The sequence below is a fragment of the Rhamphochromis sp. 'chilingali' genome (assembly GCF_963969265.1).
Source record: "Rhamphochromis sp. 'chilingali' genome assembly, chromosome: 10".
Classification (NCBI taxonomy): domain Eukaryota; kingdom Metazoa; phylum Chordata; class Actinopteri; order Cichliformes; family Cichlidae; genus Rhamphochromis; species Rhamphochromis sp. 'chilingali'.
Genome location: NC_137937.1, coordinates 1,974,868 through 1,991,257, shown reverse-complemented (window position 1 = coordinate 1,991,257; position 16,390 = coordinate 1,974,868). Strand labels below are relative to the sequence as shown.

General features: G+C 46.5%; 1 protein-coding gene and 1 long non-coding RNA gene across 2 annotated transcripts in view; one reads left to right on the top strand and one right to left on the bottom strand.

Annotated features, from left to right (window-relative positions):
- The window catches only part of nr6a1a (nuclear receptor subfamily 6, group A, member 1a), a 124,271-nt gene that overhangs the window by 69,313 nt on the left and 38,568 nt on the right, over positions 1-16,390 (bottom strand). The window lies entirely within an intron of this gene.
- LOC308404534 lies at positions 3,512-14,761 on the top strand. Its single transcript, XR_013973143.1, has 2 exons — positions 3,512-3,955; positions 12,524-14,761. It is a non-coding gene; the product is annotated as an uncharacterized lncRNA (long non-coding RNA).

The window sequence follows — 16,390 nt, the reverse complement described above, 5'->3', positions numbered from 1 at the left end:
AGGTCAGTAATTTGCACCAGAGGTACACTTCAACTGTGAGAGACAGAATGTGGAAAAAAAAAATCCATGAATCCACATGGTAGGATTTGTAAAGAATTTATTCGTAAATCAGGGTGGAAAATAAGTATTTGGTCAATAACAAAAATACAACTCAATACTTTGTAACATAACCTTTGTTGGCAATAACAGAGGTCAAACGTTTACTATAGGTCTTTACCAGGTTTGCACACACAGTAGCTGGTATTTTGGCCCATTCCTCCATGCAGATCTTCTCGAGAGCAGTGATATTTTGGGGCTGTCGCCGAGCAACACGGACTTTCAACTCCCGCCACAGATTTTCTATGGGGTTGAGGTCTGGAGACTGGCTAGGCCACTCCAGGACTTTCAAATGCTTCTTACGGAGCCACTCCTTTGTTGCCCGGGCGGTGTGTTTTGGATCATTGTCATGTTGGAAGACCCAGCCTCGTTTCATCTTCAAAGTTCTCACTGATGGAAGGAGGTTTTGGCTCAAAATCTCACGATACATGGCCCCATTCATTCTGTCCTTAACACGGATCAGTCGTCCTGTCCCCTTGGCAGAAAAACAGCCCCATAGCATGATGTTTCCACCCCCATGCTTCACAGTAGATATGGTGTTCTTGGGATGCAACTCAGTATTCTTCTTCCTCCAAACACGACGAGTTGAGTTTATACCAAAAAGTTCTACTTTGGTTTCATCTGACCACATGACATTCTCCCAATCCTCTGCTGTATCATCCATGTGCTCTCTGGCAAACTTCAGACGGGCCTGGACATGCACTGGCTTCAGCAGCGGAACACGTCTGGCACTGCGGGATTTGATTCCCTGCCGTTGTAGTGTGTTACTGATGGTGACCTTTGTTACTTTGGTCCCAGCTCTCTGCAGGTCATTCACCAGGTCCCCCCGTGTGGTTCTGGGATCTTTGCTCACCGTTCTCATGATCATTTTGACCCCACGGGATGAGATCTTGCGTGGAGCCCCAGATGGAGGGAGATTATCAGTGGTCTTGTATGTCTTCCATTTTCTGATGATTGCTCCCACAGTTGATTTTTTCACACCAAGCTGCTTGCCTATTGTAGATTCACTCTTCCCAGTCTGGTGCAGGTCTACAATACTTTTCCTGGTGTCCTTCGAAAGCTCTTTGGTCTTGGCCATGGCGGAGTTTGGAGTCTGACTGTTTGAGGCTGTGGACAGGTGTCTTTTATACAGATGATGAGTTCAAACAGGTGCCATTCATACAGGTAACGAGTGGGGGACAGAAAAGCTTCTTACAGAAGACGTTACAGGTCTGTGAGAGCCAGAGATTTTCCATGTTTGAGGTGACCAAATACTTATTTTCCACCCTGATTTACGAATAAATTCTTTACAAATCCTACCATGTGGATTCATGGATTTTTTTTTCCACATTCTGTCTCTCACAGTTGAAGTGTACCTCTGGTGCAAATTACTGACCTCTGTCATCATTTTAGGTGGGGGAACTTGCACAATCGGTGGCTGACTAAATACTTTTTTGCCCCACTGTATATACATATATACATAAATAGTAGAACTGGAGTTCATCCACAGGATGACAAGGTTTTACGAGAGATTTTTCCTTCGTTACGTATGATCAAAAATCACACATAGGATACAAACCGACAGTTTCAATATGTCTGCTTGGGGTAAGTCATGGGGTAAGTTTTTCCACTAACAATGACAGATGTTACAAAACACATGCAGTGATGTAAAGCGCTTTGAGTGCTCGGATATAGTAGAAAAGGTCGATATAAGAACTCGTCCATTTACATTCAGTGTTCTAAAGAGTTTGAATGCAATTCTGAAACACTACATAGTTTTACACCTTTGACTTTGTTACCTACATTGCGTTTTAAATTCCTACTGTGGAGACTCTGATAAGGATACGTGGAATGGATGGATTCCTGCTGTGCTAGTGTTTAGTCAAAGACCAGTACACGCAGCACTGTAACAGTTTAGGATATTCCTGAAACTGGATGCAGTCACGTGTGTGACGCTCTGATGCTCCAAGCTCGGCGTGCAGGTGAGGGAAGAGGCACAAACAGGTGCAAAGTAATTCAAATGAAGGTCATCTTAATTGGTGCTTGTGAGAAAACAGATATTGTGGCTCTGGGACAATGTGACTTTGCTTCCACTCTGATGATCTCAGTTGAACAGTTGGAGCAGAAATAACAGAATAAAGCTTAATCTGTAAATGACCTAATGCTAGAAAATGTGCCTCTGCCAAAAGATGTTTGGAAATTGTCATCAAAACTTTCAATGTTCTCAAAGCAGGAATGATAGTAAATCAGTATGAATTCATCAGCCAGTGATTTCTGGAGTATGTGATGACCACAGCTGGTTATGGTGCATTAAAAACTTCTGCAGCTCAGAAAATCCCTGCAGCCATCTGAAGGCAGCAGGACGCATATGTTGATAAGTCTGCAGCCGCCAGTTTGATAAATGCCGCACCAGAGCACAGCGCCATTCCACATGATGGCTCACTACAGCTACCTACACTACAACATAACCACACACATTTGAGACTGGTGGCTTTACAACTCCTAATCTTCCTGTTTATGTGGGAGCCACTGGATTATCGGGCTCATTAATATCATACGTCATGACCTCCTTCTGTTGTTTTTGTCAGGGTTCAAAAATACAACAGCATTGCATCTGTAAATGAAAGACAGCCAGATAAATATTATTACTTTGATGTGCATTGACCTGGAATAACAATAACAAAAGTGTTGATGCTCATCTTTTTCCTGTATTTGTTTTTGTTCTATTTGAACCCACTTAAAGAAACAAACCCTCTTTAATGTGATGACTTTCAGCTCTTCAGCACAGAACCTCGAGCCGTGTAAAAACCATATAAATAAAATCCAAGTCAATACTGACCGTTTCTGATATTAGACATACCGGTGCAGCCCCAGCATTATCGATCAACGATGTATTCTTAACATTGCGTTGACCAAAGCCAATCGTTAATGTGGCAGCTTTGTTTCCTTCTTTGATCAGTAAAAACAAATAAGTAAAAGCACATTTTCAAATATGGTAAAATGAATGAGATGCATGTTTAGAAAGCTTACTAATGCAAAAGAAAACATGTGAATTAAACTGAGCACTATCTAATGTTTGATTAATCATTTCAGACGTGTCTTTTCTGTCCAAAACCACCTTGTTTGAGTGTCCCAGCTGTGGCACACACACTTCCACAGCATTCATCCACAGCTGTTAACACTCCAGTAAAGGCACAAAACTCTCCGGATGCAGGTTTTTTCCCCAAGCAGTGTCACTCAGGCTCCACCCAGAGCAGCAGCCATTCAACAGAGAAAATCTTCTGCTTTCAATGGTTTGAGCTCGGACCAATCGCAGCCATCCTCCGCCTCCCCCCCTCGGCTCCCAGGCCTCCAGCCAATCGCAGCAGCCCTGGCTGCACACATGACTATGTGCTGCTGTCCGTCAACCGCCTCATATATAGTGCATGCAAGAAAATGTGGAGCAGTTCAATAACTTGTGTCGTCGCCAGACTTGTGTGTGCGCGTGTGTGTGTGAAGGAAGTGGGGGGTGCATGCATGTGGGAATGCATGTGCTTGTTTACCTGTGTAAAAGCACGGAAGGAACGGGAGGTAGGGAGGGTGAGAGAGGGGGAGAGATTTGTAAGGCACTTGTATTTGCAAACTACTGGCTGAGTTCCCACTAGAGGCAGAGAGATCACGCTGAAAGACTGCGTGTCAGGAGTGTGTGTGTGTGTGTGTGGGAGAGACATGCAGACAGTGAGCGAGAGGAACCCGTTCAACTCATTTCAGCAGTGAATTCTCAGCCCGTCTAAACGAGCTTTCTCCTCACATATGGAAGCTTTTTGCTCTCGCGTTTGATTTTTCCCTCCTAACGTCGCCACAGTTTCACGCTGCCGCTGAACTTTTGGTCGCACTTGACGTAAGTATTTGAACTCTTCATCTGTCTTTTTCAATTCCAGCGTGACGGATTCAAGCATGTTTTCACTCTTTCTGCTGTACTTTCAAATTGGAGCATGAGTCCATTCAAAATCTCACTCAAACTAACAGCTGCTATTTTATTTAAACAATTGTTAAACTAGTAAAAACAAGAGAAAGAAATGTTTTCATTTCCAGCTAAAGCAGCACTCTTTACCTGGTGCTTGGTACGGTTCGTCCAAAACTGTGAAAGCAGACAGAGGCTGTGTGTGTGTGTGTGTGTGTGTGTGTGTGTGTGTGTGTGTGTGTGTGTGTGTGTGTGTGTGTGTGTGTTAGGGGGGGGGCAGAGGGATTATGTGTGCGGGACAAAGTGTGCAAATTGTGAAGCGTCTGCGTGTCTGTCTGTCTGTCTGGATATTCCTTTTTCTTCACCTCAGCTTGCTCTGTGGGAATACGGGGCTCGTCAGCAGTGTTTGAGTGGGGAGGAACTGAGGCAGACGGCGCACAAAAGCAAGCAGAGGCCAGCCAGACAGGGCAGGTCAGCCATTAGAGGCTGCAGTGGAGGGACGGGTCAGCCAGCTGCTGCTGCTGCTCCGTGAGGGGAAGGGAGGTGACACCTCGGCTTTAGCACGAGGGTTAGAGTGGTCGGGGTTAAGGGGGTGTCCACGCTTTGCTTCATGACCGCCTCTCGGCGTGCTCACCTTGCAATTCTCCCGCTTTGAGAAACCCCCAGAATGCTTTGCTCATTCAGCAGGCAGAGGATGCATCAGTTGAATGAGCTAAAAATAATTTGCCGTGCTGTCACAGTTAAATGTTCTCTTTGTGTAGAAGAAATACTGACGCTGTCCAATTCAAAATGTCAATAAGTTAAGAAAGGCAGCAAAGGAAGAGTAAATGTAGGAGGTGGTTTAATATAGATGCTGACAAAAGAGGAAGGATAAAAGAAACTGCGATTTCACACAGGCTGGTTTTTTCTATTCCCTTTTTCGTTGGTTCCCCGCCAGCTCGCGTGGGGGTCGCTGGTTTTGGAATGCATTTGGTAACAGGAAATGCAGGCCGTCCCAGGTTTTTTTTTTGTCCCGGTCTGCTTTTGTCCAAAGCTTTTAATCCACTGCAAAAAAAAAAAAAAAAAAAAAAAAAAAAAAAAGCTACGTGCGTGAGGGGTAGCAACAACTGACAAAAACATCTCCCCGGATCACAGATGTGCATCATGGCTGCTGCAGGAAAACACATCCACAGCCCTCACACGGGCTTAACACCAGCTCGCACATACAGACGCTAAAATAAAGTCTGGGCTGGTGATGACAAAGAAAAAGCAGCTGTTACAGACGAGTGTAATCGCTTTAGGGCTAAAACCGACGGTGACAACAAAACAGTCGCGGTCTGGAAAAGATTAATTTCAAATACAGAAGTGGACGAGCACAGAGTCGTTCTGTGAAATGCCTCTACATGTAGAGTCTTGTTAGCCAGATACACATCTCAGCCCTCACCACCGGCAGCTGATGTTGTACACTCTGTAGCCTCCAATCAACACGAGCTTTGTGTGGAAACTACACTCTTCGGCCCACATGCAGCTGCTAACACAAGGGTTTTGTCTGCATGCGAGGACTTTGTTGACTGTTACAGGATCGCATGTTACAGAGTCCTGTGCTGACAGACTGATAACGTGAACTCGAGGGATTCTTTGTGTTTTTTAGGATTCTTGGTGCTTCGAGTCCGGTTATCACTTGTTGATTGGCTGATCAGTTCAGGAAGGCAGCGGTTGTGTAAGTGCGACTTGTGCTCTGGATGGACTTTGGTCCCAAGCTTGGAGCTGTGTAAACCCCTCTGTGCCCTCGCAGGCCCGTGTGTGCGATATACATACACACATGTGTGTATATGTGGCTTTGAATAGAAACCAGACAGCGATGCCTCCTCCACCCCTCCCATCCACCTCCTCTGTCACCACTCCCGCGCGGGACAATGAGGATTTGTTGACGCTCTGCCACAAGCCTGCTGACACAAAGCGTATAGCCTCCCCAGACCCCAGCCCGGAGCGGAGCAGGCTGAAGCGTAGGCAGGCAGGACACCAGCAGGAGGGCCCCGGGATTGGGGGGGACAGTGGGGGCATTTTGCAGAGGTGGGATTAGCAGACGAGAGCTCGGGGTTGGGGGAAGGGGGCCCGAAATGAACAGGAAATTACAGCCTTTGATGAGGCAGAGGCAGATTTGCGCAGGCTGAACTCCTCTGGGCCTTTTCCCTCTGCTTAAAAAAATCCTGTTTGAGCTGAAAATGTCAAAACACTTCAAGCCCGCCCCCCCCTCAACACATGTGTCATTACCCTCCAGCTAGGATGGAGTTGTTTTCTGTACACAGGTGCTCAGCAAACACTCACAAAAAAAGTTTGCTATTTTCCCCTCCCCACACCGCTGCTTCCTACTGACGCCCCCTCCCTGGCCTTTCCTTTCCCTTCCTCTTCCTCCCTTCAGACGCCAACCATGTCATGGGAATCCTGTTAAGCTGTGTGTCCATTCGACCCATTTTCAGCCACTGGAGGAAAACACACAGCTCAGTCCACATCGCACTGCAGAAAAACTGCAGGCCCGGCATTTGAATCCCGCCTCTCAGATAAATATTTTAAAAGTGGAGATTAAACACATCAAAGGAACAGCAGCAGAGACGGTGGGATAAACGCACATTCGGTGAGTTCGTGAACATCGTGGAGTCCAAACAGACTCTGTCGCGTACGGCTGCAGAGCCCGAGGCCAAGCGTGCCGCGCTTGCTTGTTTCCTTCCTCCCTGACAATTAATTATCGTCGTACCGCGGCACCCCGCTACATTTGACTCTTTTAAAAGTCTCAGATGGTCCCTTCGTGTGTGCGTGAGTGTGTTTGAAGCACAAGGGGAGATGGTAATGCGTGCTCACTGAATATCAAGGTCGATTAGGGAGCCTCGTCTGGTCGAGCTGCAGCAGATTAGACAGGCAGAGCAGATACAGGCCGTGGGCTGGTCGTCTGGAGCTCTGACCCACATTGCTCTGATGTGCATGTCACTTCCCATTACGCTGACGGTTGGACGCCGCGTCAGCTGAGCACCGCCGTGATCTGCATACCCTCCCCGCGGGCAAGGCCTCGCTCCCCTCGATGACCTCGTGCTGTCAAATGCCAACGCTGGCCGTGCCGCCGCTCAGCTAGAGGAAGTGTTGGGCGAGTCACGACGAGGCATCGCCGTCCCAGCTCTCCCATCCTGACTGCGTAGGTGGCAGCTCGCACGAATCCCTCCTGACCTTGATGCTGATACACTAACACGCAAACTTCAGGGTGCAGTGGCTTTGTCTCGGGCTCCAGCTTTGAGTGTGCACGATGGAGGTTACTTTTCCAAGCTTCCCGTCCCTCCCCTCTGCAGTGGGGCTTGGCGAGACCTTATTGAGCTTTTTCAGTGCTGACATTTCAATAAGCACCAAAAATACATGTGCCCAGGGAGGCTGTCGGCAGCGCTCCGGTGCACGCACACTTGTGTATACAGAGTAAGAGGCCTCGGTGGCGCTTGTGCAGCTGGCTGACAGAGACAGGTCTGTTTGCAGGCTGCCTCAAAGATAATTGGCAGCTACGGAGTGAAAAGTGAGCTCAGCAACAGATAAGGGCCGCGTGGAAAGCTCCATAATCAGCACGGATTAGCAAATGATAAATCATGGGTTCACGCAAGTATGCTGTCACTGCTGGAAGAGCCGGAGAGAAAGAGAGGTAGGAAGGCGAGATATGGAAGGAGTGGGATAGAGAGCGTGCGAGACGGAAAGAGGAGCGTGACTAGCGGGAAGATGTGGATGTTTTTGCTGTAATTCAAAAGGAAAAACACAATAATACCATCGAGCAGGTCAGCAGGAGAGGCAGTCGGGATGGGGGGGATGAAAGGAGAGGAGAAATTAAAAGCTCTGCCAACACTCAGGCTAATACAATCTTCTGCCTGTCAGATTAGCTTCTTTAATCCAGAAAGGTTTAACGCCTCTTAGAAATCTGAAAGGAGACACAAATTCAGCAGAGATTTTCCTCTGCTAGAGAGAGCGAGACACAGGGAGAGGGGGAAGGTGCCAAAGGAGGAGGTTAAGTCCCCGAGCGACTATCCGAAAAGCAGCGGCCTCGGCAACTCTGCCGTCAAACCGCAGAGGATCAGCCGACTCCGACCTCTGCGGCGTTCCAACTCAGACGTCCCCGAGTTATACCGCAGCGTCCGACGAACGTCGATATCTGCTCGACGCTCGCCCGTCTTTCATAAATACAGTAGGACAAAAAAGATGAGCTTAACTCAGGCTTAGGCGGAGCTGATCGGGTCAACAGAGCACAAAGCGCAGAGCAGCGCATTGAGGGCACAGTGTCCCCACAATCCCCTGCTGGGACGGGGCGCAATGCTTTGTGATGTTCGGGTAACGTGGCTTCATAGAAATAAAACGAAGACAAAATACAGACGGAGCGCGGTGGCTCGGTTTAGCTTAGGAAGAACGGCGCTAAACATGGAGGACGGGGTGGTGCAGGAAAGAGGGACGGCAGAGTAAAGACGCCCTCATCACTGGTGTGACAACGAGGTGTTTCACTGCGTCCCACAGCAGCTCTGCTCACGGGGCGAGCTCCATCCAGCGCCTGGCTGTAAGGCGGCACGGGCGGGAGTAAAGGTTGAGCAGTATCCAGGTCATTCCCCTGCTGCCTCCCACTGATAACACAAATATGAAATCACAATTTTGGCTCGCCTCGCTCTGAGCCGCTGTTTGTGGGTGGGGTGGGTGCAGAAGGTGGTTTAAGACGACGACGATGACAATGACGAAGATGGCGACGGCCTGGTTCACCGCTCGCTGCGATTTACTGCAGCGAATTGGAGTGCAGAGGAAACGCTGATCCTCGAGTTCCCGCCACTGCACTGCGGCGACTCCACATATTAAAAAACATGGATTATGTAGCATAAGTGAGCTTTTTGGGTTTCTTTCAGTGTTGTTAGTGAAACATTTCTGACTCAACTAAGGCTCAAAGAGACGCTAATAACGATATACATCATAGCTGAAATGCGGATTGCGGGTCTGAGTTTTGACAATGCAGCGTTCAAAGGGGGGCGCGAGCGCGACCTGGGAATAGAGTCTGTCGAAGATAAAAGGTGGCAGCAGGCAACAGAGAAATGTCACGGTTAAATCCAGCAGACAGCCACAAAGGGCTCTCTCATCCCGCTTTGTTAGAGATCCTCAAAACTGCTGCGAGAAGGAGCCGCAGATACATATTCATCAGCCTCGGTGCTCACGACCGAAATGAGCCGACACAGCTTTGGAGAAGAGAGAGCAGTGTGACATACAGTGCAGTTCTCTCAGGCGTGCTGCAGAAGTGGATAAGTCAGCCGCAGCCAGACTGACGTGACGCGATCAAGTGCATCGACGCCGGGTTCAAAGGTGCAGAGGCAGAGAGAGGGAAAACAGAAGCACGCCAATCAGCAGGGAAAAGGGGAGGATGCAAGCCTGCTGCGACGAGGAACTGACAAGGAGATGGGGGGAGAGGTAAGAAAGAGTCACGGGTTAATGCCGAGGAAGGGACTGGCAGCAGGAATAGGCGCTGAAACCCCTGGAGCCATGACGAGATGATCCATGGCACGTGGAGGCAGGGAGTTTCTGGAAAGGCTTGGCACTCCGCCTGAGGAAGTCCCTGCACTGGAGCGGGCCTGGCATGGACGCTGCAAGTTCAGCAAGTATGCTTTTGAACGACTGTAAACGTCTGCTAGATCCTCAGAAATATGCACAGAAAATATTTTGAGAACCTGTACTTGTAGACAAACACTGAACCATGAAATCGGCCGAGCCCAGAGCTTTGAGACGCAGCACCAACCTTTGTCACAGACGATCAATGTTTAAATATTATGCAAAATGACGACATCTTTGTGTGCTTTTCTAGAGTCGAGGCTGCAGAGTGTCTCACCACCTCGACACGTTTGCATTTTTCCAAAACAACATAACAAAGTTTAGATTAGTGCTTGTAGATGTTGGTATGCTGTAGTGCAGAGACGACTGTGATCTGACCGACTCAACTCAAACTGAACTTCACTGTGACGTCCCAAACATGTTAAATGTGATATTCGAAAACCAAATGCATTAATAAGACGCTGTACACAGACTCTCTGGCATCGTTTGTGCACCTGTGTTTTGAATGCGATGCTGCCAGCAGACAAATTAATACCAAAAATAATGTTTAAAATGTCATTTGCTCATTTTTCTTACCAATCAAAGCAACTTGAACCGTCAGTTTTCAATATAAGAGCAATCCAGTGACATCATCCCGAATGCACGGCATGAAGCCAGCATTACAGCTCGTTTTGGAAACGCGTGACAGCTAAATGTGATACAGAGTGACCCCGCTGCACTGCAGCATCTCATTATAAAACTTCTTAATCGAGCAGATATTAAAACGTCCAATCTGACTTTAAGCCTATTTTGCGACTGACACAGCAATTAAGGCATATTTGTTGGGTTTGATTGAGTTTGCCCACCAAGAGGATCATTCGCAGCCCAAGTGATTTTAGCGATTTAATCTCCTCGTGCTCTTCCATTAGGAGATGTCTCCCAGCGCCGGTGGACTGTATAATGATCATTGTCAAGAGGCTTGATGGAATGGGAAAGTGTGTGCGAGCATATGCTGGCAGGCTCCCAGCCTGAGTAGCCTATTTTTGAACAAGCACTGGAGCTGTGCTGGGAGTGTTGGGTTAACTGTGGCTACAGTTACACTAGGTGCATAACATTTGTACTGTCAGAGGAAACGCGCACATGTTAGGACAGTTTTGGATGGTCAGCGGCAGGAACCGATACTACACGTTTCCTAAATACGTTCGGTTTTATGGGTCCTTGCATTTGTGAAAAGGGCACAAGAAGATTTTATACTGCGAGTTTCCAGGAGTTTGGAATCATTCAGCCTCTAATCCAGGATCAGTTACCTTAAATCGAACGAATCCCAGTCCAATAAAAATCACGGCCTGTTGTTCTACTCTAAGAACAGATTTCCACACAGACCACGTTTTTCAATTTAAGCAAGTGTTTAGGTCATCGGGCTTTTTCAGCAGGGTTAACGGTACCAAAGGGACAGTGCCACAGTCACCCTGGTCACTTTTCCCCAGCTCATCGAGCATTTTGCAGAATTTTGTGCATCTGTGTTGCATTGGCCTCACTTCAGGCAGCACGTACTCCTGGCTGCACAGCAGCCAGCTATGCAGGCAGCGCCACTCAGTACACAGTGTGCTTCTCATTGTCCAACCCCAGGAATGTGCTGACGACGCAGGGTTCACACTGGTTCAGTCACACTGTCGCACTCTTCCCTCTGGCCCCGTCAGCCTCTCATGCTCGCCCTCGGCTATTTTTACACCCTAAACCTTTTTAAAGTTTGTCAGTTATGCAAACTTTTTCAGTTATGATAATACCCACACCAGTAGGAGTGTTATTCAAAGGAAAAAAGGAAGTGCAACCACACCTAAAACTGTTCAATAAGTCATCGGTTTGAGGTGATGGCGTGGATGCGTAGCCCCTTAACACACAGGAAGTGGGAGTCGAGTGGGGGAAAGCTTTTGTGCATCTCGGGCTCGCAGCCAAAAAGTCCAAATGCCAAGGAGGGGAAGCCATTGAAGCCAGAGCCAAGGGGCCTGAAAAATTATTACTTCCCACCTCGTCTGAGAGCAAACACACTGCAGGAAATTAGGTAGACGAGGGAGAATTTAATCAGTGAAAAGAAACCGTTTCGTCTGCCTGACCACGGCTCATAAATTCACGTGGGAATACCAAGTGACTCACAGGCTACGGTCCAATAAAGACAAGTATTTACCTATTTATCAGAGTGACGCCATGTTGGCCCTTTTATTTAATTCTGACGGACAAATAATCTTCAGAATTCCAGGTTTCCGATGATTTTGGGCGACAACACTCAATTCCAGTGATGTCTCGTCCACGGTCAGTGAACTGTGTCAAAGTGGCAGAGAGTGAATCGTGCCTCTCTTCCCAAAGTGATCATTCATTATGCAGAAAGCAGGAGAATGTGCACATCCACCATCTCAACACTAATCCTGCACAACTGCAACAAATCTCTGCACAATGAGTTGCATCATATATTCCCGACCTCGCTAACCGGTTTCAGTTCCCCTCCAAATCAAAACCTCAACCTACATAAAGCGGCTCGATTCAACGTGAAAAGAGGATGCAGAACAAATAAAACACGCTGTTCCAAATCTCTTCTTCACTTTTGTGGGGAAGCAGTCAAAACGGGAGAGAAAGACGGAGCGCGAGACAGACACACAGAGAGCATTAATAAAACATGACTGCATGATTTTCCAACCTCAAAGAGGCGAACACAGGAAGGCGCACTCCCAGAGCAGTAGCTGAGGTTCAGCGCAGGGTAAAGGGAACAGTAATTTCTAACTAGCTCAACACTGCAGTGCACTAGTTTCAGCTGTGGGGCACGGCAGCATTCTCTGATCACGCTCATTCGCCTCCTTCCACCAGCCTGACTGACTCTTATCTTTTGTCTTTTCAGTTGCAACTTGTCTGATTTTTTACCCCGGCTTCCTTTTGTGTTCTTTTCTGCTTCAGGCTGAACGTGACAGCAGCGCCGGCTCAGCGCAGACACTCCAGTTTTCTCGGTAGTTTAGTGAAAACGAAGACGATGGCGCTCATCGTGTCTGCGGGGCTATTAAAGGAAACCACAACCTTTGCATCACCGCCTCTCCTCGCTCGCTCCTGCCGGCTTCTCGTCACTCGAGGTTGCACGCCAACAAGGGTGGTAACGTGCTTTGGCATGGAGGTGCTCCACGCAGGCCAAGACAAACACAGCGGCGCACACTGACAGACACCGAGGCTTGTGAAACAGCACAGCTTGTCGTTTTTGTGGGAAATTACCTTCAAAGTTAATATTTCTCACCTTTATAACCACATAACACAGAAACGACTGGCACACCTGACGTTAGAGCAGTTTTAGGGAAGACGTGTCTCTGTGTGAGACAAATATGGATTTTTCAAAAGCTCTTTACTACCCGACAGGTAATAATTTAACATGTACTGCATGTCTCATTAAAGAGCTGCAATAAGCAGACAGTAACTATCCAGCTGCTCAGAGTTTGAGGTAGTTTAATTCGAGCGCTTCGACAGACACCTTCCCTTAAACTGCTGTATGATTGCAGCAAATAATCTAACGTCAAAATAAAAAAGACATCTGACACTCGTGACCACAAAACGGCAACTTCCCCAAAAAAGCTGTGAAAATATCAGTTTTTTAAAAACGACTCGTATTTAATGATACTTTTGGGATTTTAACCCTTTAAAGAACAGCATGTTTGCACACCCGTACAGCTGCTGATGTTTATTATTAAAACTAAAATAATTTCAATAAGTAGTATAGGATTCTTGAGATAGGTCAATTGGCAGCAACATTTCATATATTATTACAATATTAACCCTTTAAAGAGGGACTCCAGCTGAGGTGGAGCAAACGCACAGGCTGGTCTTTGCATGGAAGCTTCCGGCGCTGCTGCCAGCTCTGCTCTTTCTGTCCGTGCAAAAGTAACACCGCTGATGAGAGGGGCTCGCAGCAGCACCCTGCAGATTTAAACGGATTCATTTTTTGACCTGTTAACACAAACGCAGTTAGTCTGTGTCCACATAACCCACTGAGTGAGTCCCGTGCAGGTTTGTCATGGCCACAGTTTGCTGCAGGATTTCATGCATCAGCAGCAGTGCAGAGCTGTGGCAGGAGGTGTACGTCCCAGGATCAAACCTCTGGCTGCTGGGACATCGCAGGGCGTTGCAGTCTGAGTGCGAGACCAAAACATGGAGATGGAGAAGTCCATCCTGTCACTGAGTCAGGGTTGGACTCTAGCTGGTCTGTTTCTACCTGGCAAATACGAGTTATAGTCATTTAGCACAGACAAAATAGCACGAAGATAAACCACACAATGTCTCCGGGATCATCCGAGGCTGAAACAAATAAATATCAGATAAATGCAGAACTGCCCACTGTAAGAAACCACTACAGTGAGGTCAGGTCTGTCAAAGACCTAAATCGGATGAGATAAGCCGCATATTCTAATTATGTTAGCTATAAGCTTTGTAATAACCAGATACTCCAGCCTTTTTATTTAGCTAGAAATTGTTCACTCATTAGCTAATATTATCTACAGAGCTAGCAGTAGCTACGACCCAACATACACCGTCTGATGAGCTAACGATATCATCCCAGGTAAACAATGTTTCCCCAGAAGATCTGTTATCAATGATTTTACCTACTCAGCTAGCAACCACAGGCTAATGAAGTACAGTACAGTAGCTAACTTCATGGCTATCGTTTCTGCAATGCTAGCATATAGTAACATTTAAAAGAAAGCAATGCTAATAAACTCAATGTTTATTGATAGAGTTAACCAAAGAAACAGCACACACGCTAATTTTGCTGACACATTGCAACTAGCTTCTCAAGTATTCTGCTGACTATTAGCAAAACAAACTGAAAGACTGACACTCTGTAACATTAACAGTCAAAAAAGCAACATTGATTCAGATAAATTCAGCTTATTCAGTTGAAGGCGGCGTTAATTCACAACTATTCATGTCTAAAAATGTTATTCATCTCTTCAAGTCCTCGACTGAAAGAGAGAAAATGCTACGGAGGACCAGACAGAAACAGCGAGCGACTGTATTTGATCAGGATGAAAATATGATGACAAAGCTGTGGCTCAATAGATCTGGACAGACAAGTGTTACTCTAATCTATATTTTGAAAATGATCTCTTAAGTTTGTCATTTCCCCGTCTGTGATAATAAAAATGTCATCACGTATCAAGTATTTACTGAATATTAGTATCAAGTTCGAAGTATCGTGACAGTCCTATCTGCAGGTTCGTACAACTGTACAACTCAACACACATTCAAATGTTGTCACTCTCTGGTGCCCGTGGGGAACATTCAACGCTGTCGGTGAGTTTGAGCTCTGACTGAAAACCATCGACCGTTGACTGTACCTTGAGGGACACCACAGCACAAATGACTCTGGATTTTCTACCATGATGCATTTTAGTTCTGCTCTTATTAACTGCAACATTTAAGAAACAAAACAACAGTCTGCACATCTGCACACGGACTCTGGATCAAGCCGATCACCATCGAGTCTCCTGCACAGACCTCAGAGGAGCTGCACCCCTGGAGGAGCTCACTCTTAAAGGCTGCAATAAACATTCATTGCTGTCGGTGGGTTTGCAGCAGAATAACTCACTGATCAATGAATGCAGACTGCGGTTCAAACACCCCGTTACCCAAACACCACGACTGGGTTTAAAGAAGAAGCTTTTTTGTAGAAGGCCTCCAAGAAAAAGACAGAAGAGAAGGTGGGTTCATCAAACGAAGGAACGGATCAGTTAATAAAGCCATGAATGTGACCGGGGCAGGGCTCCTGTGGAGGGGAGCTCATGTTGTGCAATATAATTGTTCATAGAAGTAATTGTGACACACATGAAGTCTGAGATTGCCAAAGTAGCAGCAGATGCTACTTTAAGTCCCAGTAACATGGGAGTAATGGATGTACTGGAATGCACACACAGAAGCCCTGCATGCATCTGTACATAAGATTTATTTTAAATAGCCATCACTGACCCTGCCCTGTGAACACCTTTTCAAACATATACCAGTTTACTGTTAACAGCTGGCGGTGTGTAGAGCCACGATTTGTCATGATTTTCACCCAGGTTTAAATAACATCCAGCTGTGACGCTTCCACAGTAATGACAGGAACGAGCTCTTTGGCTAAACGGAGACACGACACACCCTGAGCTGCTGATTACCCAGCAGCCCTCTGTTCATAAGACCTATTCAGAGCAACAAGGACTCTAATGATGAGTACGGTCATTTTAAACATGCGATTTCAGAACCTTTTATTAGCCGGACTAATAAATCCTGAAACTCTCTGTGTGGCTGGATCCCAGCAGCAAGTTCTTCAAATGCTGCCTTGGCAGATGAAGTCAGTATACACAACACATACACCTTTGTTCTAGAACTTCATGCACATATTACATGTGTAGTGTATCACTTAGTTTAAATTGTTGCGCAATTCTGAAAGCATACCAAGCCAGGATTAAGAATGTCCGCATGTATACTGCACCGTCTGCACAACGAGCACGTCACATGGCTGTTTGTATGCGTTGTTATCCACTGTTGTTGTGCAGCCGTTAGTGTACAATTACTGTCACCACACAACAGCACATCTCTAACAAAAGGACTGTCACAATATCACATTTTGACTTTTATCACAGTCATAAAAATCCACCGTGTGTTGTTACAACATCTGCTATTAGACTTACTGCAGTAATGAATCAGTTATTATCACTATAATAACTTAACATTACTAGATTCTTTTTTATGCATACATATCATACATATATATTTATGCATACATATCATACATATATATTTATG